General features: G+C 42.5%; 1 protein-coding gene across 7 annotated transcripts in view; it reads right to left on the minus strand.

Annotated features, from left to right (window-relative positions):
• Positions 1–24,428, minus strand: part of Znf462 (zinc finger protein 462) — a 138,719-nt gene that overhangs the window by 81,223 nt on the left and 33,068 nt on the right. For 5 of the 7 annotated variants that reach the window (XR_015047380.1, XM_085839286.1, XM_085839284.1 and 2 more), the window contains exon 2: positions 19,267–19,402. The exons of the other annotated variants lie outside the window; for them this stretch is intronic. The gene's annotated coding sequence lies outside the window, so the exon portion shown is untranslated. The remainder of the gene's footprint in view (positions 1–19,266; positions 19,403–24,428) is intronic. 7 annotated transcript variants of the gene reach the window in all.

Consider the following 24,428-nt stretch of genomic DNA (forward strand, 5'->3'; position numbering starts at 1 on the left):
AGTTCTACTCATTTAAAAACCATTTAAAGACTCTTTCTCAACAGTGCTTAATTGGGAATATGAGGTGGTATCCCAGAACCAGCAGTGAGAGGATGCAACTACAAATATAAATATAGACCAATTATGTAAGCATGATATATACTATATATACATATGTATACACACACATATATATGTTGTGTATGTGAGCATGAATATGTGAACTAGCTAATTCTGTTGATTTAACTTGATATCTTATAGAGTCCTGTATGTCCAAGTTTGGCAAGACCTAGGACAGTCTTGTTCTGACCATTCTCACGTTAGTTAAGGAAACAACAACAAAGGATTCCTACACCAAGCTACCTTTATTGATCCCACAGCACTTGGTAGTAGTATAGATCGTGGCTCAGCATGTGGTGTCTTCAAACGTCCTATCAAATGTTTATACAGTTTGCTACATGATCTAAGCAAGGCTGTGTGCTCTTGGCAATTCACCACATTAACAAAAGGTTTAACTTATCAGGGAGGATAAATAATTAAGGCATTGAGAAGAGAGACACAGCTGTTCTTCAAAAACAATTTTTCAGAAGAGAAAGGATTAATTTGCAGTCATGTAGGTAACCCCGCCATATGAAACTCAATTGAAATAGTAGCAGGAAAAGCCATGAGACCAAAGCCTGGCAATGCATGCAGCCTCTGTGGTGCAGGCCCAGTCTTATCCATCTCCAGGGCCTTAGACATGAGCACAAATTTGAAAGCAAGCCATCTGTAGACTAATAAATAACCCAGTCATCTTCCAGACAGGGACGCAAGTCTCCGAGTTAGCTCTGATTTTAGGATGGTTCTGCTGAACAAAGTTTTTCAATGTTCTAGAGCATGCCAGAGTAATATTTCACAGCAAATACCTGTGGAGGTCATTATTCAAATGAGAGGAGCATCAAGAGCTGTCATTAACTAAGTGGCTAAAAAAATGTCAGCTATGTATGCAAGAAGTGATTCTGACTGAGAAACCTGTTATGAACGCAGGAAGTGAGTGTCTCCTACAAAAAGGTACAACAGACCTTGTAGAGAATTCAGGCATTCCTTTGCAATGATATAAGGCTAATTGAGGCCAACTAGCCAATAGGCAGTCTGCCAACACGCCTGTCCTTAGAAAAAGGAAGCCTGTGATTTGAACAAGAAGATAAAAAGAGAGAAAAGACAAGAAAGGGAGGAAGCTGGGTGGAATCTCAGCAGCTTTAAGCTTCATTGTCTATGGAGGCAAACCTGTAGTTTACCAGATAACTCTTAATTCTGAGACGTGTCCAGACCATTTTCTTGAGATGCGCCTTTGAAACCAAATGAAGATGCTTCTTCAATACTAAAATTCTCTCCAAAAAAATAAAATTTAAAAAAAAAAAATCAGAGCCTGGCTCATCATGTTCTTTAAAATAATGGGAGCATGTTCTTGGTGTCAAATAAGTAAATAAGGAAAAAGTAATAAGGGCAGAGGATTCCCTGAAATGCCATGGGCTCATGGGGAAGTTTTTTGAAAACTTTGAACCCATTCTTACCCCCTGTATTTCAAACAAGAGAGAACTGATTTCTCTCTTCCAGAGCCAAATCTCACCCAAATGGCAGAGACAGGAAATCACTGTGCTCCTTTACAGACTCTTCAAAATGCTGGCTGGGTTTCTACAGGCACTTTCCACACTACAAGGACTCTCATTATAAAAATTGTAAAATTAAAGGGAAGTTGCAGATACGCTGCCGGGTCTTCATTACAGAGTTGATTGAGACGCAGAGTAAGCAGAACCTACAGTGCAAGCCACCGTCCACATCGGGAAAGACTAGAAATAAACTCTGTCTCTTTCCTCATGGGCTCAGCAGTCCAACGGGTCTCGGACATTTAATGTAGCTTCACAGCCGAAACTACCCCTGGCTACTAAGACCCAGCCACACACAATGACATCAACTCTCCATTCAGAGTCTGGTGAATGAATCAGAAATCATCCTAATGTTTATCTCTTATTCAAAAACAACCATGATGATTGGCTGCTGACTTGGGGAGTATTTAAGAAAGTTTTGTCTGAGGAACCTCCTTTATCTGGGGAAGGCCTACACTCCCAATCTAATCTCTTGGGAAATTTGTCCACTCCCTGTTTGTCCAAAAAGTTGGACAAGTTCAAATGTGACATGAATGGAACAGAGGACCATGAACAATAAAGACCACATTTTTCTCTTATATGTGGGAACGAAAGTTTATCTCAAAGAGACAGAGCCTGAGAAGAATAATAGGGGGGGGGGCAGTTAATGGGTAGAATAGAGTTGCATGGATGGAATGCTTTTATTTTGTTGCTAAGGATCAAACATAGGCTCTCATACATGCTAAACATGACTACTGGAGCAACTTCAGGCTTAGAGTAGAATGCCTTTCAACCTTCCATATAGCACTGTGGGATAACTTTAGCTTACAACAGTTAACTGACTAATTATCCTAATAGGGGAGATTCTGAATATGTATGTATGCACACACACACACACACACACCACAAAGATACAGGTGAGACAATGATATCCCAATAACCTCAATTGAACAATTACCCATTATGAGAACATTGAAGAATCTCTCTGCACACCCAATATGTGCAGTTATCATATGTTGGTTGAAAACACATTAATTCCTTAATACTCACAGTTGAAAACATACTAATTTCTTAATACTCACAGTAACTCCAGTTACAGAGCATCTGACACCTTCACACAGACATACATGCAGGCAACACACCATTAAGCATAAAAATAAGTTATATAAATAAGATCAAACTGGTTACCATCTTTACCTGTGAATTGGCCTGAATCTACCGTAGGCCATCACACACTTATCCTTTCAATCAGGCATCTTCTACTAGAGAACACTAAGCATGACAATCCACGGCACTCAGAGTTGGAGGAGAGAAAAAGTATAAGCAACCCCAGAACTGGATCTACAGGGAAGGCTTTATAAAATGTGGGTGTCTTTTAGGTTTATCTCTTTTCTTGGCTGCTACCACACTGGAGCTCTTCAGTAAACTGCATTTCTTCCTTACCAAATTAGCAGACTCCCTGAAAAAAAACCATACTATGCATTTACATAAGGAAGTGATGGGCACCTAAAAATTTGGGTTTGGGAATTTTTCTCTTGCCTTTATTATTATTATTATTATTATTATTTTGAGAAAGGGTCTCAGGCCAGTCTTAAACTTACTGCATAGCTGAGCCTGAGCCTTTTCACCCTGCTGCCTCCCCAGTGCTATGATTAGAGTTATGCACTACCATGATTGGCTTATGGAACCTGGGACTTTGTGCCTGGCAAACAAGCACTCTCTCCCAAGGGAGCTACTGTCTCACCCACTAGGAGTCTGTTTCTCACAGCTAGGGAATGGTTACTCTCTTTTAATTCTCAAAGATTTCCTGCTCTAATATATAGTCTGCTCTAAGAAGCTGCTGTCCCCCAAGAACTACTCAGAAATCTTAGATATTTGCCTGTCAAGACAACTGCATGGACTTTATGGCCCTGTGAAACCACCAAGGTGCTCAGATACTTAGCCATGCCCCACGTCCACTCTTTAAAGGATAAAAACTCACTATTGAGCCATTAAAGAGAAGGAAGGAAAGAAGGGAAGGAGGGAGGGAGGGAGGGAGGGAGAGAGAGAGAGAGAGAGAGAGAGAGACAGAGAGAGAGAGAGAGAGAGTGCCTGTTCAGCCAATTAAAGAATTTGTCCTCAGGTCACTAAAACCAAAGAGTGACAACAGTGTGCTGTCACTGCCTGCCATCTTTACTTGAGCAAGTCTTTTGAGGCCCTAACTTTGGTCATTTTGCTAAATGAACAGATTAGATCATAATGTCCATCCATCCAGTTTTGAACAAAAGCCCAGTTTTACACAATTCTTTCTCATATTTGAAAAGGTGCTTTGCCGACTGAGTTCTTACTTCTCATCATCTTCCCACGGCTGCCTTCCCATCATTCAGGCCTACACTCAAACCCTGTCTGTCTTCCAAGGTTCTTTTCCTCACATCCTCATCTAACACTCGTCACTATCTTCCAACAACTGCACATGCTCGGTTTCTCTCCTGCTACATCATTTCCTTCCTTTCTGGCATGCTCCCTGGTTTGGTTTTGTTTTTTGGTTTTCTTTTTTTCTGCCCCACTAGAACACACACCTGGAGCAGAGTCCTTCAAACGGCTTCCTTCATTAACAAAAGAACCAACTGAGAACAGGTCTCCGCTAGCTCTGTTCACCTGTCTTGCTCACATTGTTAACTTTAGTCTGAGGGAGGGGGAGGGGCAGTTACTCAGCACAGTCAGATACACAGCAAATACAAGATGAACAGAAATGGGAGCTTCCGGGCTGGTGAGATGGTTCAGTGGGTAAGAGCACTGACTGCTCTTCCAAAGGTACTGAGTTCAAATCCCAGCAACCACATGGTGGCTCACAACCACCCATAATGAGATCTGATACCCTTTTCTGGTGCGTTTGAAGACAGCTACAGTGAACTTATACTAATAAATAAATCTTTTTTTAAAATAAAAAGAAAGAAAGAAAGAAATGGGAGCTTCCAAATGACAGGAGGCTAACACACTACAAGACTAAGACTGGCCATCAGTCATGCATAAACCCCATGTCACAAAGCAGTGATTCCACCTAGAGCTGATTCTGCTCCCATCATCTCCAACTTAAGGAGTCTACCAATGACTGCGTATAGTTTTAATGACCACAAACCATAGGGCTGCCACTGGCATCCAGTGGGCAGAGGCAGGGATGCTGCAAACATCCCCAAATGTACAAGACAGCACCCAAAGGAAAGAATCATCCAATCCTTGGTGTCCATGTTAAGAGTGGAAGTCATGTCAGCATTGAGAGTGGAAGCCATTTCACAAGCTATTTCCAAGCTATTTATTTTAAGGATCTCTTTTCTAGCACTTCCTGAGGTCGTAGCTAGTTCGTCTCTGGCCCAAATAACTAACAACTTCTCTTCCAACTTCTTGAGTATAGTTCTAATTGATCTTAACAGCCCTTATAAAATATTTAGTCCTATTTTCTGATTTTGGTAGTTTCACTGAAAGTCTTTCAAGAAAGTTCCAAGATGGAGGCACATGACTATCCTACCCTTCGCTGGTGTTAAGATCCTTGCACTGTTCGTCATCTGAATTTGGTAAAGGGACAATATCATTTAAAAAGGGCAAGTTCTACACTAAGTATATGGTCTCCAACCAAAATTTCTATGAAAAATGCAATACAGATCTTCTGTTGGTGTGTAAAGTTATCTTCCTTCAAGGCGATAAGGCCTCTGGCTATTCAAAAGTCACCTTCAAATGACAATTTTGTTCTTTTTTTTTTTTTTTGCTTTTTATCCCCAGGGCCCAGCCAGGTCTGGTTCTGGTGACTTTGAGTGAGTGACTATGCTTGCCTACTTTCCAGGAGAAAAGTACAAAATCAAGATAAGGTCATTAAAAACAGACAAATAGATGAAAAATAGAGAGATGATTCATAGATAGAAAGATAGAAATAAAGATAGACAGAACCAAATAGGGTGCTATAGAACACCACCCCCATCCCAGCTAAGAAAGCTAAGAAAGCTTCGTTATAGCCATTAGCTGATTCCTAACATTCTAGGAATTTGGGGCTTCTTCCATGGAGATGGTGTCCCCAGTAGCCTTGCTCCATCCATGCAGATATTACACTGCTAAGCTGTCCTAAGCTGATGGACAACTGTAGTTACACTGGAGACCATGTGATCACCTTCCCTCCACAAAACCATTGTCTTTGTTAGGGTTTTACTGCTGTGAACAGACACCATGACCAAGGCAAGTCTTCTAAAGGACAACATTTAATTGGGGCTGGCTTACAGGTTCAGAGGTTCAGTCCATTGTCATCAAGGTGGAAGCATGGCAGCATCCAGGCAGGCATGATGCAGGAGGAGCTCAGAGTTCTATGTCTTCATCTGAATGCTGCTACTGGAAGACTCACTTCCAGCCAGCTAGGGTCTTATAATAGCCCACACCCACAGTGGGAGTGGCACCTACTCAACAAGGCCACACCTTCTAATAGCACCACTCCCTGGGCCAAGCATATACAAACCAGCACATTCCACTCCCTGGCCTCCATAGGCTTGTTGACATAGGTTCATAGACATGAGTCTATGGGGGCCCTATCTAGCCATAGCACAACAAAAAGTACATTTAATCCAACTTCTCAACAATGTTAAAAGTGCAAAGTTCAAGGTCTCTTGAGATCCATCCAATCACTTAACTATAATCCCTAAATCAAGACAGGAAACCAACTGGGCAAACTCCAAACTCTGCATCTCCATGTCTGATGTTAAAGAGGTCTTCAGATCTCCAACTCCTTTTTCATCTTTGTTGACTGCAATGAACTTCTTTTCCTGGGCTGGTTCCACACCCTGTTAGCAACATTCCTCAGCAGATAGCCCACAGCTCTGGCATCTCGAAAATCTTAGGGGTATCTGAGGCAACTTCAATGTTATAGCTTCTTGTTTCAATGTCTGGGATCCACACATGATCTTCTGGGCTCCTCCAAAAGGCTGGCACCACTTCTTCACTTCTGCCCTCTGTAGCACTCTAAGCTCAGACTGATTACTTACACTGCTGCTGCTGTCCTTGGTGATCATCCCATGGTACTGGCCCCCAATACACTGGGGTCTTCTGCTGTAACTAGGTTTCACCAATAGTCTCTCATAGGCTCTCTTCACAGTGCAAGCCTTAAATCCTTTGCATGACCCATTCAGTCCTGGGCCGTCAACTACAATTGAGGCTGCACCTTCACCATTGGTTTTCCCTGACTTCTCTCAATGCCAAGCTTCAGCTGCTCTTCATGACCCCTTCATGCCTTCAAATCCCATTACCAAGTCCAGCTGTGCAGGAGGTACAAACTTGACTATCTCTGGAACACAGCTTCTATATGCTCTCAGAAAACACTTCCCAGAAGATTTCGCCTCAGTGATACTAGTCTCTTCTTTTTTTTTTTTTTTTTTTTTGGTTTTTTTTTGAGACAGGGTTTCTCTTTATAGCCCTGGCTGTCCTGGAACTCACTTTGTAGACCAGGCTGGCCTCGAACTCAGAAATCCGCCTGCCTCTGCCTCCCGAGTGCTGGGATTAAAGGCGTGCGCCACCACGCCCGGCCTTTTTTTTTTTTTTTTTTTTTTGGTCTCTTCTTAATCACCACTAATTTCTTAGCTCCAGTTGACCAGCATCAATTGTCCCAGTCGTCCCTTCTCTTCTTGACTCTAAAGCCAGAGCTACATGGCCAAAGCTGCCAAGTTCTGCTGCTCACTGGGGCCGGAGCATACTCCCCCTCACCCCCCTATTCTATTACCAGCTTTCTGTCTTCCCACTCCCTCTCTGCCTAAGCTTGGCTTTCCTGGAACTTGCTCTGTACATTGACCTTTGAACTCAGAGATCTGCATGGCTCTGTCTCCTGTAAGGCTGGGATTAAAGGTGTGTACCACCATGCCTGGATCTAAATTTACCTAGATAGGATGCTGCCCCCAAATCCCTTAATCTGTTAACTCCTAGAACATAGGGTTCAGTTCTATTTCAGTTCCTGGTGCCCCTTTAATACCTGAGCCATATATTTTATATTTTTCCTTTCTAAGTTTGATAGGCTTCTTCAGAACGCTCTTCATGAGACTTAACCAGAGAATAAAGTCTCTGCTGGACTTTTTTGAGCTTCCTTTGTCAATGCAATTAATATAAATCTCTTTACCTTAGACTACGCTAGACTCTTCAAACAAGGGCTAAAAGCAGCCACATTCTCCACCAAAATACCACAAAAACAATCTCTAGGCCACATTCTGAAATTCTTCTCCCCTGAAACCTCGTTGGCCAGGTCTACACAGTTCAAATCAGACTCAGCAACAAAGTCTTCCATATTCCTACAAAGATAGCCCATTAAGCCCTACTTAAAGCATTCCACTGCTTTCCAAAGTCCCAAAATTCACATTCCTCTAAACAAAAGCACGATCCGTCAGGCTTATCACAGAAACATCCCAGTTCCTAGTACTAACTTCGGTCTTCGTCAGGGCTTTACTGCTGTGAATGGACACCACGACCAAGGCAACTCTCATAAGGACAACATTTAATTGGGGCTGGCTTACAGGTACAGAGGTTCAGTCCATTATCATCAAAGCAGGAACATGGCAGCATCCGGGCAGGCATAGCGCAGAAGGAGCTGAGAGTTCTACATCATCTGAAGGCTGCTAGTAGAAGACTCACTTCCACACAGCTAGGGTGAGGGTCTTAATTAACAGCCCACATCCACAGTGACACACCTCCTCCAACAAGGTCACACCTGCTAATAGTGCCACTCTGTGGGTCAAGCACACACAAACCATCACGACCACTTAATGCTCATCTGAAAAACATTCTCGGGAACCCTGAGAAGCATCTCTCCCCTTGTATATGGGAACCCCGTTTTTAGAGGAGGGAAACATCACACTTTTCTATCGGAACAGCTTCTCTTCCTTAGCTAAAGTGATGTATGATTTGAACCTCCCTGAAGAATCTACTCTAAAAGCTGATTATCTGTAGGCTCATCACATCTACGAGATCAGCAATCTTAAGAAGACTAGGTAGCACAATTTACAGCAACATCTTTATCTTTCAGATAATAAACCAAAGTCCTAAGAAAAGTAACCTATCCGAGACCTCTCTGAAGGGGGCAAGGGGCGGGAGGAGTGGGGGAGCTTATGAAACCCATAATTTGAGAAAGGAAGTCAACAGTGAGGACATACATGTAATTCAGTTTATTAACAGCTCTTCCCACTTCAAGTCCAAGTTTATGCATTTCCAGGTGTTCTCAGGAGTAGGTAAACCTTGTTTCTTCCCTGGGAGGCAGATTGCATTGCCCCTCCAGTGTCTCCTCTACTAGGAATTCAAACTAGGAGACAACGCAAAAGGTGCTAAAGCTGTGACTTATTCAAGGAACTTCTCAGGCACACAAGCCCTGTGTTCATACTTTTGCTAAGTGCATTCGGGAGAACTGAGGATGCGGACAAAGAGAGGAAAGAGCGAGCTGTAACCCTGAGTGATCTTTCTTCAGACCCCCCAAGTTCACAGAATCAGAGCAAGGTTATGGGGGAGCTTTACTGTCCCCAAGTCCACCCTGTGAGAAACATCCTTTTGCTTCTTATGGAAAATGTACTCTGTCAACAAAGTCACTAAAGAGCATGACTGAAAGAGCCTCAGGGACATCTGGAAAGATGAGGGTCAGACTCATGGGAGAAGAAAGCAGAGCAGTCAGAAACACCTAGCAATGAAGTCAGCTTCCCTGTGGCCTACCCACTGAGCCATGCAGACTGTCAAGGTCAGAACTCCGTCGATGGCACATGTCAAGCAAACAATTGGTCAGTTATTTCTCCAACAAGGTGAAATGACACAATGTAAACCAGATTAAATTGTATTAAAGGCAGGCTTATTGGGAAGCTGCTCTCAGGGGAGTGAGTTCACTGGCCCCAAGGACCAAGGACAGGCAAGTCACCACGGGGGTCGGGGGTGGGGTGCCGGATAAGGGGGAGGGAGAGAGAGAGAGAGAGAGAGAGAGAGAGAGAGAGAGAGAGAGAGAGAGAGAGAGCAAAATGTTTGAATTATATAGGGAAGAGACTCAGGAGGACGGGAAGCCCAGCCCTTGAGCTAGAAAATTCAAGGTTGGGGGCAGGGTATGCCAGGTAGGGACTGAAGGATTCTGGGAGAACCTGGAGGCCAGGTCTGCTTTGGTGTGTAAAATAGGCACCTCAGTCCCTTGTCCTGGGGATGAAACCAAACACATCTATTTTCTCCTTAAACTCACAGCAATATGAATTTTTTTTTATTCTGTTTGTTTTTATGAAGCACAGTTTCTCTGTGTAGCCCTGGCCATCCTGGAACTCACTCTGTAGACCAGGCTGGCCAAATTAAGGGATGTGCCTGCCTCTGCCTCCAGAGTCCTGGGATTAAGGGCTTGTTCCACCAAGCCCTTTTTATATATTGACTAACATACTAACTTATCTCTCTTTCTAGTTTAAGTTTTGTTGTTGTTGTATTATAACAGGCTCTGGATATAGGGAGCCCTGACTGTATAGGGAGCCCTGACTGTACTCTCTATAGCCCATACTGATCTTGAACTCTTAGCCATCACACTGCCACAGCCTCCCTCCTGGCTTATCTTTATCCTTTATTCTTTGATCTCTCTACCTTAATTACTAGGGGATAATTTTCAGATTTTTTTTTAAGTTAAATACCTTCAGAAAGCTAGGAATGATCCTCAACCATAAAAGTATATTTTCATCAAAGGCTATAACAGAAGTGTCCAGTATGAATGATGAGAAGATACTGACGTGCCCAGGGCTCCTCCTGGTTTTCTTCTACAGAGACCATTTCTACTGAGGTTCCAGGTAACTCCCATCCCTTAAGACAAGGATTCTCAAAGACCAACGGCAGTAGCAGCTGCAGGAACTCAAACCAATTGGGATGCAAATTCTCAGGTAATACAGAATCAACTAGTTAGGCAGCGTCAGAGTACTGCCCAGTTTTAAGATCAAGTTCCACTTTTCTCTGCAGTAGGATGCCCTGAGACCACTCGCTAGGCTTCAAAGCAACTCCATTTTTTGCTGCACAGCAATCCAGCTTCAGATGCATTTACGTTATCCCAAGTCCCTCGGGGCATAGCATGGCCAAAGCATCAAAGAACTGAGATTTTCAGGGTAACCTGAAGGAACACCTTAGGCCAGGGAAAATCTCCACCCCCAGGCAACTCCTGTTCCTCCGCAAAATAAATTTAGCAAGACAATATAGCAATGGCTAGGTCCTCGGAAATGGGAAAGAGGCTGTTAACATTCCCTCGGAGGAAGGGTGATTAGACCAGACCCTCCCCAGATTTTCCCTGCCACTTCCCCCAACCTCCAACTTCACAGGGATTTAGGGGGTGCTATGAAGAAGGAGGTTGGTCAAGAGTAGGGGTCTAGTGACCCAGAAGGCTGTGATTCACTCTACTTCTTGTAAATGTCCCTCAATAAACACACTGGTTCACCCAGCTGGCCTGGTCACTACGGTGGTCAATGTCTTTCCTATCTGGAATAAATAGACATTTTTTTTTTTACATTATCCCAAGAAGATTCACAAGAAAATGCAATTGATGAAATGAATATTAATTATATAGTTTTAAAGATCAGGGAAGAAGATGCATGTCTGCTAATATTAAACTTCATTGCAGACCCAGCATGATAAGGGTTGATGAAGCATCTTTTAAGGGCAATGCTTATCCTTAAAATTGCTATGATGGGATGCAGTTCATGTTCCTTGCAAACTTCAGAATGACCCATGACATGGTACCCTTGGCATTTCTAAAGTAGGGCATGGCAACCCATAACCGGGAGGGGGGTCAGAGTAGTTCTTAGAATTGAGGAAAGCCTCAGGGCTCTAGAATCTTCCATAAGAAAAGCTTTTGTGAGGAATATGACATCTCCACCAGAGCAGCAGGTAGTTGGTTTTTTGTTTGTTTGTTTTTGCCCCCCCCCCCCCAAACACTGTAATGCAAAGCTAAATGGTCAACGAGAAACTGCAGAAACCACAAAGGTGTTGGGAAATTCATCATGAGAAGGAAGGTCCTATGCTTCACGCCAGCCAAGGACTTTAGGGGTGGAGGGGGCGGGGCTTGCAGCTGCAAACAAAGTCTTGACCAAGATTTAAAAAAAAAAAAAAAAAAAGAACAAGGCTTAAACTTTAAGATCAAGAGTTCAGAGACAAATTTCATTAGCCATGTCCTGCTCCAAACACAGCCAAGGCCCCTAAGACTGAAGGATTTCCAAAACAAAAAACAAAAAGCATGCAATCTCAACCTCACACTTAGGTGAGAAGTGAGTTGAGCTTAAGGAAATTTTATCATCCACAAAATGTAGGGGTGAGGGAGGGGTCTAAAAATGTTCTAAAAGTTACATCTCAATCAGCAAGTTAGGGGGAAATATCCTGAAGGAGGATGACAAGAAAAAAAAAATGGCCTGGAGAAGACCAATGAGCAATCTCTTTGGAAAACCAGGACACAGAAGAAAATGATATACAGCAATTAACGGAGAGTCGATGGAGGGCGAGATCAAAGATGGGTGATAAGACATGCATGAGATGAAAGGGAGCTGGCAGCTAAAGAAAGAAACCGATGACACAAATAATACCACTGTAGAGCTAATAAATATATTAAAGTTATAAGAGGAATAATCCACAAACCAAAAACAAAGTTGATGATGTGGAAAACAGTCTTCAGAACAGTACGCGGAAGGCAGAGAGGGACGAGCAGATGAAAGCAGGTAGGAAAAGATGACAGATAAGGGCTGAACACAAAGATCCAACACACAGATGAAAGTATGCTGGAAGCCGACAGCAAAGCAAAACAAAATACACTCAGATCTGGGATAGAAAATACTTAGGACAACAGAGTGGCTGATGTTCCCCGGAAGAGGAAGAGAGAATTCTCAGCACTGAGACATGCTATGACCAGGATTTCAAAGGGTGAGCTAATAACATTGGGACATATAGGGAAAATGCTAAGTGGCCTTTGTGGTTTTCACAGAGGGATTTAGCAATGGCCAACATCAAGGCAGTGTCTATGAAGGGTTAAGAAAGAGAATTAAGACTCAATCGTCAGTCCTAACAGTTCCTATAATCTCAGTGCCCAGTAAGTGGAATAAGGAAAATCACAAGGTTAAGTCCATTCTCCACTCTATAGCAAGTCTGAGGTCAGCCTGGGATAATGAGGTCCTAAAATTAAAAAATAAAAAGGAAAATAAATAAGCAATTACATGAAACTTCAAATTGAAGTACAGATACCTTAGTCAAGGTTAACTTCTAATTGGTAATAAAATAAAAACAATTACATAACTTTCAATTGCTGGAGGGAGCAAATCGAAGACCATGTGGATGATCTGTAAATGCAGAAGACAAAGGAGACCCAGCAGAAACATGAGAACACCCATGACTGATCAAGGGCAAATGCGCATGCTCTATGGATCTGAGGGAACTGGATCACCCCTCCTTTGGAAAATGTCTCTGGGTAGATGGAAAACTAAATCTTTAATTGTGTTTTGCTTACAGAAGACATGCACATAGGCAAAGGACACAGAGTTTGAGTGTGATGACATGATCGAGAAGATACCAAGCAAAATAATAAGGAGAGAGTTTCTCCTTAGTATTAGTCAGGGCTAAATCAAGACAGAAGCTCTCTGGATGGCAAAGACAAACCCTTGATAGCATAAGAGAACAATCCACTGTGAAGAGTTATAATGAATATCTGTGTCCACTTAACAGCACCAAGAGACACCAAAACAATGGCAACAGACACAAGACAGAGGCCCGAGCATTGAATAGACTAAATGGAGACAGACAACTAAGGATATAATTAATATCATTAACAAAATTGAGTTAAGAGAGACATTTTACATTTTAGATCCCAGAAATAGAAATCGTACTTTTGTGTTTTTCAAGTATCTGTGGAATATTTACAGAGGTTTTCAAGTGCCCACCGATGCTTCCCAAGGTCCTTAATGCCCAAATGGAGAGATAATGAATTACAAATAGAAAAGAGTCTATTGTTTCTATTCACAGTACAATAAAGCTGGAGGGGTGGGGTGGGGGGGAAGAAGGCAGATTTCTAAGCACTTGGGGAATTTTTTAAAATATTCTACTGAATAATTTCTCAGATAATCACAAAATCTGAACAGCAGACTCTAACTTTTAAAAGGGTACATACCTAAATGTGGAATTTGGCAAAGAACAGTTATAACTTAAGAGGACATTTTTTAGTTATATCAAAATTATAAATTAAACTATAACAGGCCTGGGGGTGTAGCTCAGTTAACAGAATACAGGCCTAGGATGCATGAAGCCCTGGGTTCGTCCCAATACCACAGAAATGGATTTGGTGGCATCCGCCTGTATCCCCAAAACCTAGTGGTAAAGAAAGAAGGATCGATCGACAGTTCAAGATCTTCCTTGGCTACAAAAGACTCACAACGTAATATGAATAAATAAGTTTAAAAAATAGAAATAAAGTTTCTTAAAGCAAAACTACTACTAAAATGATTCAAAGACTTAGCATGTATAAAAGGCAGGGGGTGGGGGGCCAGAAGTCAAAATTCAACCAGGTGTGGTGGCATACATCTTTAATCCCTGCACCTGAGCAGCAGAGGCAAGTGGCCTTCTGTAAGGCCAGGCAGGACTGCATAGTGAATTCCTGCCTCTAAAACAAAACATCAAAAAAGCAAATACTGACAAGACTTAGTAAGTGTATTATTTAAACTCATATAAAACTAATTAAAATGAAATTAAAACAAAGGAGAGCCTAATTAAAATTAAAAAGGAGCAGAGCAAAACACAAATTCACAAGATTAAGGTAGGTACAAATGGAAGGGAAGCACAGTCATTTAAGTTACAATGCTTAAGTTATGACAATTTACCTAATATAATTGTCTAGAAACTTGGAGATTATCAAAATTAATTGATAAAGGGACACCCTACTCTGTCCCTACACACACACACACACACACACATACACACACACACACACACACACACACACACACACACAGTAAAACTAAGAAAGAGTTGAAAAGCTTAGGTTTAAGAAACAATAGAATTAGTAAACCAGACACTTGTCAAACTGCCTGGCCTATTTCCAGGATCCTTACCAAAGTGACTTCCAGAGACAGTGTGAAGAAGCCCTCAAAACTCAGTTTCAACTGACAATAGTGGCTTGATTAGGACTGGGTGTGGTGGCTCCAGGCCAGTAATCCTAGTACTGGAGAGGCTGAGGTAGGTGGATCTTGGTGGTTTGAGGCTGGTCTCATCTTCATTAGTGAATTTCAGGCCAGCCAGAGATATAATAACATCTTGTCTCACAAATACAAAAGGTCAGCCAATGCCTTCTCCAAATATTGAGGAAAATATTGTTATTTTAAAATAATACCCGGCAACCTATTTACAGGACTGTCACTCCATGCTGAAGTGGGGTGCTGTAATAAAGAGGCTAGTATTTTAATATAGGGAGTCCATCAAGGCTATTTGAAATGAAAAGACAATTTGTTCAATACAGAAAAGGCTGGGGACACCTGATAAACTTTAAACTCAGCACCATACTTAATAATTAAAGTAGGAAAACTCCCAGCTTAAGAATAAAATTTGAAAAAAAAAAATTTCAGGTCAAAACCCAGCCAAGTAATCAGACTATGGTGGCCTATGCGGGAACCAAGGAGGCAGACGCTGTGGGATCAGGAGGTCAAGGTCAGCTCCTTGCTAAGCAGTGATTTTTGAGGTTATTGAGAGCTCCAGGAGATCCATTCTCCAGCAAACAAGAGTAGATAAAAGAAAGCAGAACAAATTCCACAGCCAGCGCCTACAGGTCCCGGGAGTGCTGGCCAGCACATTTGTTTAAGAAAACAGAAAGTTTAGTGGGGGAAGGACAGAGAGCTACCTGGGTTTAGTCCCAGGAAATGATGCTTCCATTCAATGAAATGAGTTCAAGATTTACTGCTTAAGATAAAGTGAAATAAAATACAATACAGAGTAATTGGGTAGGAAGATTGACCACCAAGGAATTTCAACTCCTCTTTTAGAGTTTCTCCTCCACCTACATTCCTTTGACAACTCTACCTCCGGATCTTTAATGGCTTCATTATCTCAGGTAATCTGTATTCAGGAATTTTCTAACGCTAGCCTAAGGTCATGGAGATGATTTCCAATGGCTACCTGTTCAGCCTCAAGTCTCAATCAGCAGGTTGCTACAATTCATTGAAAAGCCTTTGGCTTCTTTCTGGGAGAAAAATAGCTAGGTTCTAGTTTCATCTTCCAGAGACTTCAGAGAGTAGAAGGAAAACTGGCCAGAGTTCAACCCCATTCGTTTTCCTTTAGTGACAGGGTAAAAGTTTGAGACTTCTCCTTCAAAGGTGCTTTGCATAACCTTCAATGGGTGCCTCCCCCAGCAATGCAGATGTTTAAAGAGCAGCTTCTGTCTTCCACTCTGTGCTGTCTGATTCTGAAAAAGGTGTCCATTTTCCATGGGTCTTGGTCAGGACCTCCCGACACTCCTTTCCCTATTCCCTTCCTGCCACAGTGGAAAGTATACTCCCATTTCCCATCAGAGATTGATCACCACTGGATGTGGGCTCTAGTTCCATGACTGCTTCATCTGGAATCTCCCAACAGAAGATAGCCTCAGAATCCTTGGCTTGGTTCTCACCTCCATAACCTATCAACTCTTTGCAAAGCTTGAAATTCTCCAAACCTCTATATCCTCACTTATACAAAGTGACCCCTGTATTACAGGGCTGTTGTATGTCATGATCTGGATAACAAACATATGACCTGGATAACAACTGTAACGCCTGTAGCATCATTCTCTGGCATAGGTAAAGACTTACTTAAAACAGTTGGCATGATTGCTATTAACTCTTTTTATAAGACTGCTTTTGTGCTCCTTGGGTTCCAAATCTCTACATCTGCCAGGGTCAGGAACGACCAACCTTCTTAAGAAGAATGGTAAGACAGTCCGACTTCAAATCCTTGTGAAACCATTGTCTAGGCGGTACACTCCACCAAAGCCCACGTTTTCCTTGAACTAATTTCCTTCCTCGGACACCTGGACACCTGCAACTCTCCATACTTAGCAGTCACCCCAGCACCTTCAGTTTACGAGGTTCCTTCAGACCCAGTTTAGAGCAGAACCTCTCAACCTCAGCACTGCCTTGACACCAGAAGCCATATCACGGATTTAAAGAACCTCGTGCACACTAAACATAAACATGGGCTCCAAGGGAACTTCTTCCCCAAAGATGCTTATGTGTTGGGGAAGGCTCCCGGCACCTTAAAACGGACAAACTGTGTTTTGTATGTGTGTGGAAGGGAGGTGCGGGGTGAGGGCATGGTGGAGACACAAGGGTAAGGTCCCATCTGGCCATGAATCAGAGGCCTGGTGGCTCAGGGCTATTCCAGGGCAGATCAGCAAAGCCTTTCTGAGGCCTTGTTCCCTGTTCTCAAGGACAAGTCATGTCCCTCCCTCATCTCAATGCCACCCTTGTCTCAAGACTTGAGACACATTTGGCAGTGTGGGACTTAATGATATGTTTCTACCTCTGTCCTCCTTTTTTTTTTTTTTTTTTTTCTATCTTTGTGCACATTACTCTCTGCTCCTGCCTCTAGCAATGACATTTCAGACAAAGGGTATCCTTACAAAATGTAACTTTCACTAATAAGACAGGACTGCATTCCAGGAGACTAGTGTATTTGGAGGATGAGAATTATCGGGGCTGAAAAGAACTAGTAACAGTTTATTTCTATGGAATCACTCAAGACACACTAAGTCCTTAAAAGATTCACGTATTAAATTAAAAATGAGGTCACTGATGGCCAAGGCTCAATGTAGGCAAAGCTCGGGTCACCATAGACCAAGCACCTAGCTCCTTCATTCCACAGTCTTTTCCTTCAAGAATTTGTAATTTGGAAAATACAAAATATAGTCTTCTACTATTTAAACTACAACAATATATGCTAGTGGATAAAAACTTGGAAGTCACGGGCCCCAAACCCTGAACAGCAAGGCCTTCTGCATGGAGTTGAAAAGCACTTTCCCTTTGTCTGAATTCCAGCTTCTATAATGTTTGTAAGTTTTTATTAGTGTGTGGGTTTTACAAGCTGGAAAACGTTTTTAAAGTTTAAGTGTTTCCACTAAGAACTAGGAAAGCAAGCTAACTCATCTCTCTATTAAAAAGAAACCAAATAAACAAAAAAACCAACCAACTTCCTCCAGGTCCACACATGGCTGTCGGCCCACACTTTAGAGAATGTGGGGGTATGTGATCACTTTGGTGCTTAAATACTTTATGAGTTCACACAATAATAAGGTCATGTGACCAAAATGGCACAGCCAAGACTGACCACAGAACACTAACTGCCTATTAGCAGATGGACCAACCTCAGTGTTCTGCTAGCCATCTTCATAACCCACATCAGATGTGTCTCCTAAGGAGATCAGGGGGTGGAGAAGGAAGACTTATTTAGCTTCTGTTGTTTACAATCTTTTGTTTACTCCAGTAACTGACCTTGTATTTCACACTCTTACTGCGTATGGGAGGGCACCGTCCCCCACAGTTCTTGTGGGACCATATACTTTATTAACCCTCCCTCAAAACACATGGAAACACCTTAAATGTCTCTCCAGGAAATCCGAAAGGCAGTGCTACCCTCAAAAGATAGGTGAGATAGCAGACACGCTCACCTCATTCCACAAGTGAGGTCCTGAAACCAAGATGGGAAAATGTGAGACTCAGTGAGGTAAAGTCTGACTTTGAAGTGTCTTGTCATGGCCAAGGCCTAACCCATCTCACATTTAGATGGTGAAGAGGGAATCTTTGACCCAGAGTTCTGTGCTTTCATTAAAAATGAAAATTTAAAAAAAAAAACACACACACACACACAATCATTTTGAATTGAGCCCAGACAAATGCACTATTGATTGGTTGCTAAGTGCCTACACCATTCCCTTATGGAATATTTGTGTGCCTACCAGAAAGAATCTAGGCATAGAATTTTTCTCTAAAAGAAGTATGATGAAGGAGACAAAGACTGGTTTAAGGTGTGCCTTTTCTGATAAGTTAAAAATATAATGAAGCTATGGTTAACATACAAAAATTAGCAAATGAAGAAATCCGAGGACTCTAAAATGAAATATAGATTGTTCTTGTAATACAAAGACAGAGAGAGGTGCCAATCCAGGCACTTGGGAAAAGAAGCAACGTGAGTTAAGGTAAGAAGGGCGGGTCTAATACTGAGTACCTTGGAGGCTGGGTATGAGTACACACCTATAGTGCCAGCAAATGAGAGATGAAGGTAAGAGAATCAAAACCAACCTTGTGAGTCAAAGCCAGATGCTATCCAAAAATAACAACCAAAACCTAAAACCAAACACCAGCACCAGCAGGATGTTCTGAAAAGGCAGAAAGAAGATCCCGGTAGCCTGTGGTACTGGGTGCCTTTAATCACAGCATTTGGGAGGCACAGGCAAGTCGATCTCCAAGTTCAAGACCAGCCTGATCTACAGAGTGAGTTCCAGGATAGCCAAAGTTACCCAGAGAAAGTCGGTCTAGAATAACCAAAAGCTAAACCAAACCAACCAAACAAAAACCCCCTAAGATTCTAGCTAGGTCTTTAGCAAAGAACACTAATAGAATCTCATCCTAGCTCCACCTACCATCTTGACTTCAGGCAAGGTACAAAAGAGCTGTTTCCTCACCTGTAGAGCAGGACTGAAGAAGATATCGTCAATGTAGTCTCAAATGTCAGTCTCCTCTGCCATCCTTGCTTTGGAGAGCAACAGGGAACACTTAGCAGTCTTCATCAGAGGAACATAATATAATGTCACCTGTGTCCTGGAGATTAAAGGACACATTATGGAGGACTTCTAGAGGAAGGGAGGGTGGTGCGACACAGCCGCAAAGGCAGTTGCTGAGACCAGTGTCTATCCATGAGATAAAATAAGTCTGGGCTGGGAAGGTGCACTAGGGTGAAGAAGAGAGGTCACGCCTGCAGGATATTTAGAAGGGAGGATAGACAGAAGCTAACACTGGATGAACTCCATCTGACAACCAGGTCACCACTTTCTGACCGGTCCAGAGTAACTAATGAAATGTGGCCGGGCTTGATTTTTTTAAAAAACGCATGTCAAGCATAGTATGTTCTTTGTGATAGAAGGAAATGAATTTTAAAAGATAGTTTAAAATAATTCAGACAGTTAGTCAAAAGTGCACTGGCCTATGAAAACTACATTCTCATGTATTTCCTATTTAACTAGAGAGCAAAAGACATAAGCCAGCATTGCCTCACAGAAGCAGTATAAGGTACAACACACACACACACACACACACACACACACACACACACACACTTTTAAATTTTCTAGGAGCCAGAAACAAGTGCAATTATCCAAAGATATTATTTCATCAATCAATATAAAAATGTACAAAGATATTTTCTTTTCCTAGTAGGTTTCACACTTCGGTGTATTTCAGACTTAGAACAGCACATCTACTCAGACCTAGCACATTTCAAGTGCCTAACGGACACCAGCAGGATGTAGCTCAGGGCTACCATATGACTATCATAGACTGACAGCCTTAAAGGATCCTCTTGAACATGGTACTTATTCTAGAGTTTTCATGGGCACTCACCTGTGGTCGTCACCTCAGGCAGCTAAACATCTGGAGAGAATTAAAACGTTAATCTAATCACATCTGGTGATCGAATAACAGCCCTGGAAAACTTTTTCGTTCTCCTTAAGAATGAGCAAATAATTGGGATCCTGTCTACCTAGAAAAGAATGGCATTTCATCTTATGGACATTGACCTCTTACTTTTATGTATCCTCTGGAGCCATGATACAAAGGTCTTTTCCGATGTGTAATGTACACGACCACTGCATTGCCTAGTCGGATATTTTCAAAAGGTGCCAAACCCTAATGCCCATCCGACTGAAAACAATCTTCAGCCAACAGGAGTTGCCTCGATTAACACCTGGCTTGATTAGCAGCGCTCATCTTGGTCATCAGGACCAGAGTCTGAATGCAGTCATTCCCACATAACAACTGCTTGAGTTTGTATTATTATTGATTGAGGGCAGAGATGGGGATGGGGTTGAGACCAGCTCTCACTTTATAACCTTATTCTTCTCTTCCTCTGTCTTCCAAGTGCTGAGATTACAGGCTTGAGCCTGCATGCCCTCCCTGCCAGCTGCCTTGATGAAACAGGTTAAGTGCTCTGTGCTTCCGTTTCCTCGCCCGGAAACACTGGTGAATGGAGCAGTCTTTCACAAGGTCCTCGGAAGGATTAAACAAAGTAATATATGAAAATTCTTTGGACACATAATCTTCATCTTTAATTTCAGGGACTTGTTAAACGCTCCAGAAATGCCAGGGCCACATGTCTCAAACTCAAGTAGGTTTCCGGGCAACTTTCCACAGAGTATACAACTAGCCTGGCTACACATGCTCATCTTGACCTATAATCACACATTTGTACCCACGTGCAAGCTACTCAACCTGTCTGAGCCTCTGCTTTCTCTCAGACTACATGGGAGGGACATCTCTCATAAGCTAAGAATAACAACACAGCTGGCTGGGATCATTACAAAATACAGGGAGAATTATACTAGGCAACCAGGACGACAGGTAACCTGGCCAGTAGAAATCTAAGCTAGGCCTGAAAGGTGTCCCATGTCTGTTTTCCCAGCATTCAGGTGGCAGAGGCTAGAGAAGAGCTATAGGATTGAGTTCGCCTCCCTGGGTTACATAGTAAAGCCATGCATCCAAAGAAGAAACAAAGGGAGGAGGGAGGGAGGGAGGGAGGGAAGGAGGGAAGGACGGAGGAGAGGAGGGAGGGAGGGAGGGAACACATTTCTGGTCTCTCCTAAGTATCAGCAGCACATTCTCTTTCTTGTGAGTACACAATCGCTGTCTTCAGACACACTTAAGAGGGCATCAGTTCCCATTACAGATGGTTGTGAGCCACGATGTGGTTGCTGGGAATTAAACTCAGGACCTCTGGAAGAGGTCTCAACCTCTTCAGTGCTCTCAACCTCTGAGCCACCTCTCCAGCCCGCACATGCTCTTTCTTTTCTCCACCTAGGCTCACTTGTTGCTTTAAACACATCAGTTTGGGGGTAACCTGATGGACACCACTTCTGAGAAGACTAAAGGTACAGGGAAACAGTTATGATGCCCACCACCAGCTGTTCCAGGGGGTAACTAGTGCCTTGCCAAATCGTTGCCAGGTTCTTAATCAGCACTCCGATTCCACATAAGCCATGTCAGCTCCCAGCCCCAAGGACTAGTCTGAAGAGCATGGAGATTTCCTTCCATAGTGATACATCCTCACAGGGTTAGAGGATGTCCCCTGAATATCCTCAACTTCCTTTAAAAGTCTAGGAAGCATCTGTCATTTGGGTTTGAATCACCCGTGGTGTACTGGAAAGGCCTGGTCAGAAGATAGGATTTCGGGCTCTGTGCTGGCATTCGACCAGCTCTATGACTTTGGGGAAGTTCCTTGACCCTGCGGTCCACAGAGGGTACTTGTTTCATGGGGTTGCTGTGGACTGGGTATTTATGTAATGAGTCTTGAAAGTCCCTCTTCTCCTTTACGAGACTTGCAAATCAATGTAAGGCGTAGATAGATGTCTCTAAACCTCACTTCCTTCCTCTTATGCTTTGGTAGTGTATTTTTAGGATTTGGAAGATAGAAAAGGATTCTTGCTTTCTATCACCTGTGTCTTCCCCTCTCTTCTCACCCAGCTCCGAAGTCGGTAACCAACTATCCAGACCTCTGAGAGCAGGAAGAGGATGAAGCCAAGGCAACAAGCCTGGGGCCAAGATGACTCATGGCTGTGGAATCCATTAACGGTGGAATGCTCTCTGCCTTTCTCCTCCTTGTCAAGTTTCTGGGTTAGCAAGGTACAGATGACCGATAAAGAATTCAAGTACTTTTCTTTGCAGGTCTGAATTAATTTATACCTGCATACATATATGCACATGCGTGTACTTTCAGATCTACAGAACACACTCTTCTATCAAGTGGTATAAAAACAAAAGCTGACTTGTTAGGAAAAAAAATGTTTGATAAAGTACAGTATATTTTCCAGTTGCCCTTTTCTCCACTGGAGTTTGGTAAATTAAACGTTACAAATTTTCAAATAGGAGTAAAATGTTAAGTATAAGGAGCAAATGAAAAAGTGGATCCTGAAAGTCTGGGAGATTGCCTAGACATTGGATTGTAGCGCTGATGGAAGAACACAACACAGGGCCATGCAGATTGTATGAGGAGGTTAACGATGCTAGACGGTTACGTTTAAAAAAAAATGGTCAAAAGCCTAAAGTTAATAAGGTTGCATTACATGCTCGTGTAGAAAACTACTTAATCTTCTGTCTGAGCTGCTCTTTAGTTAAGTGGGGCTGGGATTACAGAACAAGAGTAAAGGACCTCAAAGGGAACATTCCAAATACCTCGTGCCTGGATTGTCTCACACTGCAGTACATATTAAAATTCTATTAAACCAGCTGCTAATAATTTTCAAATGGCTCATTAGTTCTACCCACGACCTTGGGCCACTACCAATTTCAAACCTTGTCTTCAAGTCTTAATCAACAGCCTTGGATGGAGTCCTCTTCTCGAAATAGCAAATGCATTGTGGGCTGCGTCGATGCTCTTCAGCATCCGCGGACTTGTGTGATATGGAACGTAACCTAAAAACTCCAGTCTTCCGGAAAGACAATAGAGTTCCTTCTCTAAAGAAAGGTGAAAACTAAACTTTTCTCTCTTGTTAAAAAACTAAAACTAAAAACCTTTTTTCTTTAAAAAAAAAAAAGTTCTCTTTTTCTGTTTAGTGACAGAATGCCTAGCTGGGGCTTTCAGGATACTAGAAAATTCTCTTGTATGTGCTTGATCAACAACAGGAATTCATCCAAAGGGAAAAAGAAAGAAAAAAAGTTCCAGGAAAATATACCCTAAGCTCTTTCAGACGACTCTGAGAAAGCGTCACCTTTTCTATAATCAGGGCGTGGAGGGAGGGAGGAAGACCTCGTAAGTGACTTCATTTGCAGATGTGATTTATTGAAGGGACTGAAGACGACTCAGGGAGAGATCAGCACTGGGAGCAGGAGGATGCCAAGACCAAAAGGAATGTCCTTTGCTTGGGCTTGGAAGAGAAAATATTTTTCTCTCTTGTGACTGTCTTAACTTCAGAAGCAGAAGTAAGAAATGTCAATCCACTCAGAGCTTCCCTGGCTCTCCATTTCCATTCTTTCCACCACAGAGAAGGGGAAAGGTGGCCCATTGTGTGTCCCTGCCAACAGGGGTGGGGGGGGGGAGAAGAGGAGGAGGAGGAAGAAGAAACACTGTTTCTTAACTTTCAGAGGACACAGTTAACTCAGAGAAAACAAAAACAGAGATGGTCAGAGATTATTCTGGAATTAAACGTTAGAATTTTTTTTTTAAAGATATCAAGAAAATCTGGGAATTCAAGAAATGTTCAGAATTTCCAGTGGCAAAAAGCAAAGAGGCCTTGTGGTTTATGTAGAAGGAAAATGTTCTGTTTTGCTTTGACTCTTTTTTTTCCTCTTCAGTATCTTTGCTCCGGGAAGAGAACCCTTCTTCCACACAGTGAAAATCCCAATTAACCGCCCCTTTCCTAGAACCTCATCATTTCACTTCTTCAGCCAGATTGTGTCCTACCTCTGTCTTCTTATTAACCCTCGCCAAACTAGCTAAAACTCCTGCGTTCTTGGACTAGCCACATTCTTTGTGAAAAGAGAAAAGAAATTCTTCTCTCAACTTCAAGGATGTATACTCTAAGGATGTATACACTTAGTCTTCAAGAAGAAAGGGGAGAAAGTTGCTTGGCTCATCTCT

This window comes from Mus caroli, unplaced genomic scaffold (assembly GCF_978045245.1).
Source record: "Mus caroli unplaced genomic scaffold, Mus_caroli_1 scaffold_6, whole genome shotgun sequence".
Lineage (NCBI taxonomy): Eukaryota > Metazoa > Chordata > Mammalia > Rodentia > Muridae > Mus > Mus caroli.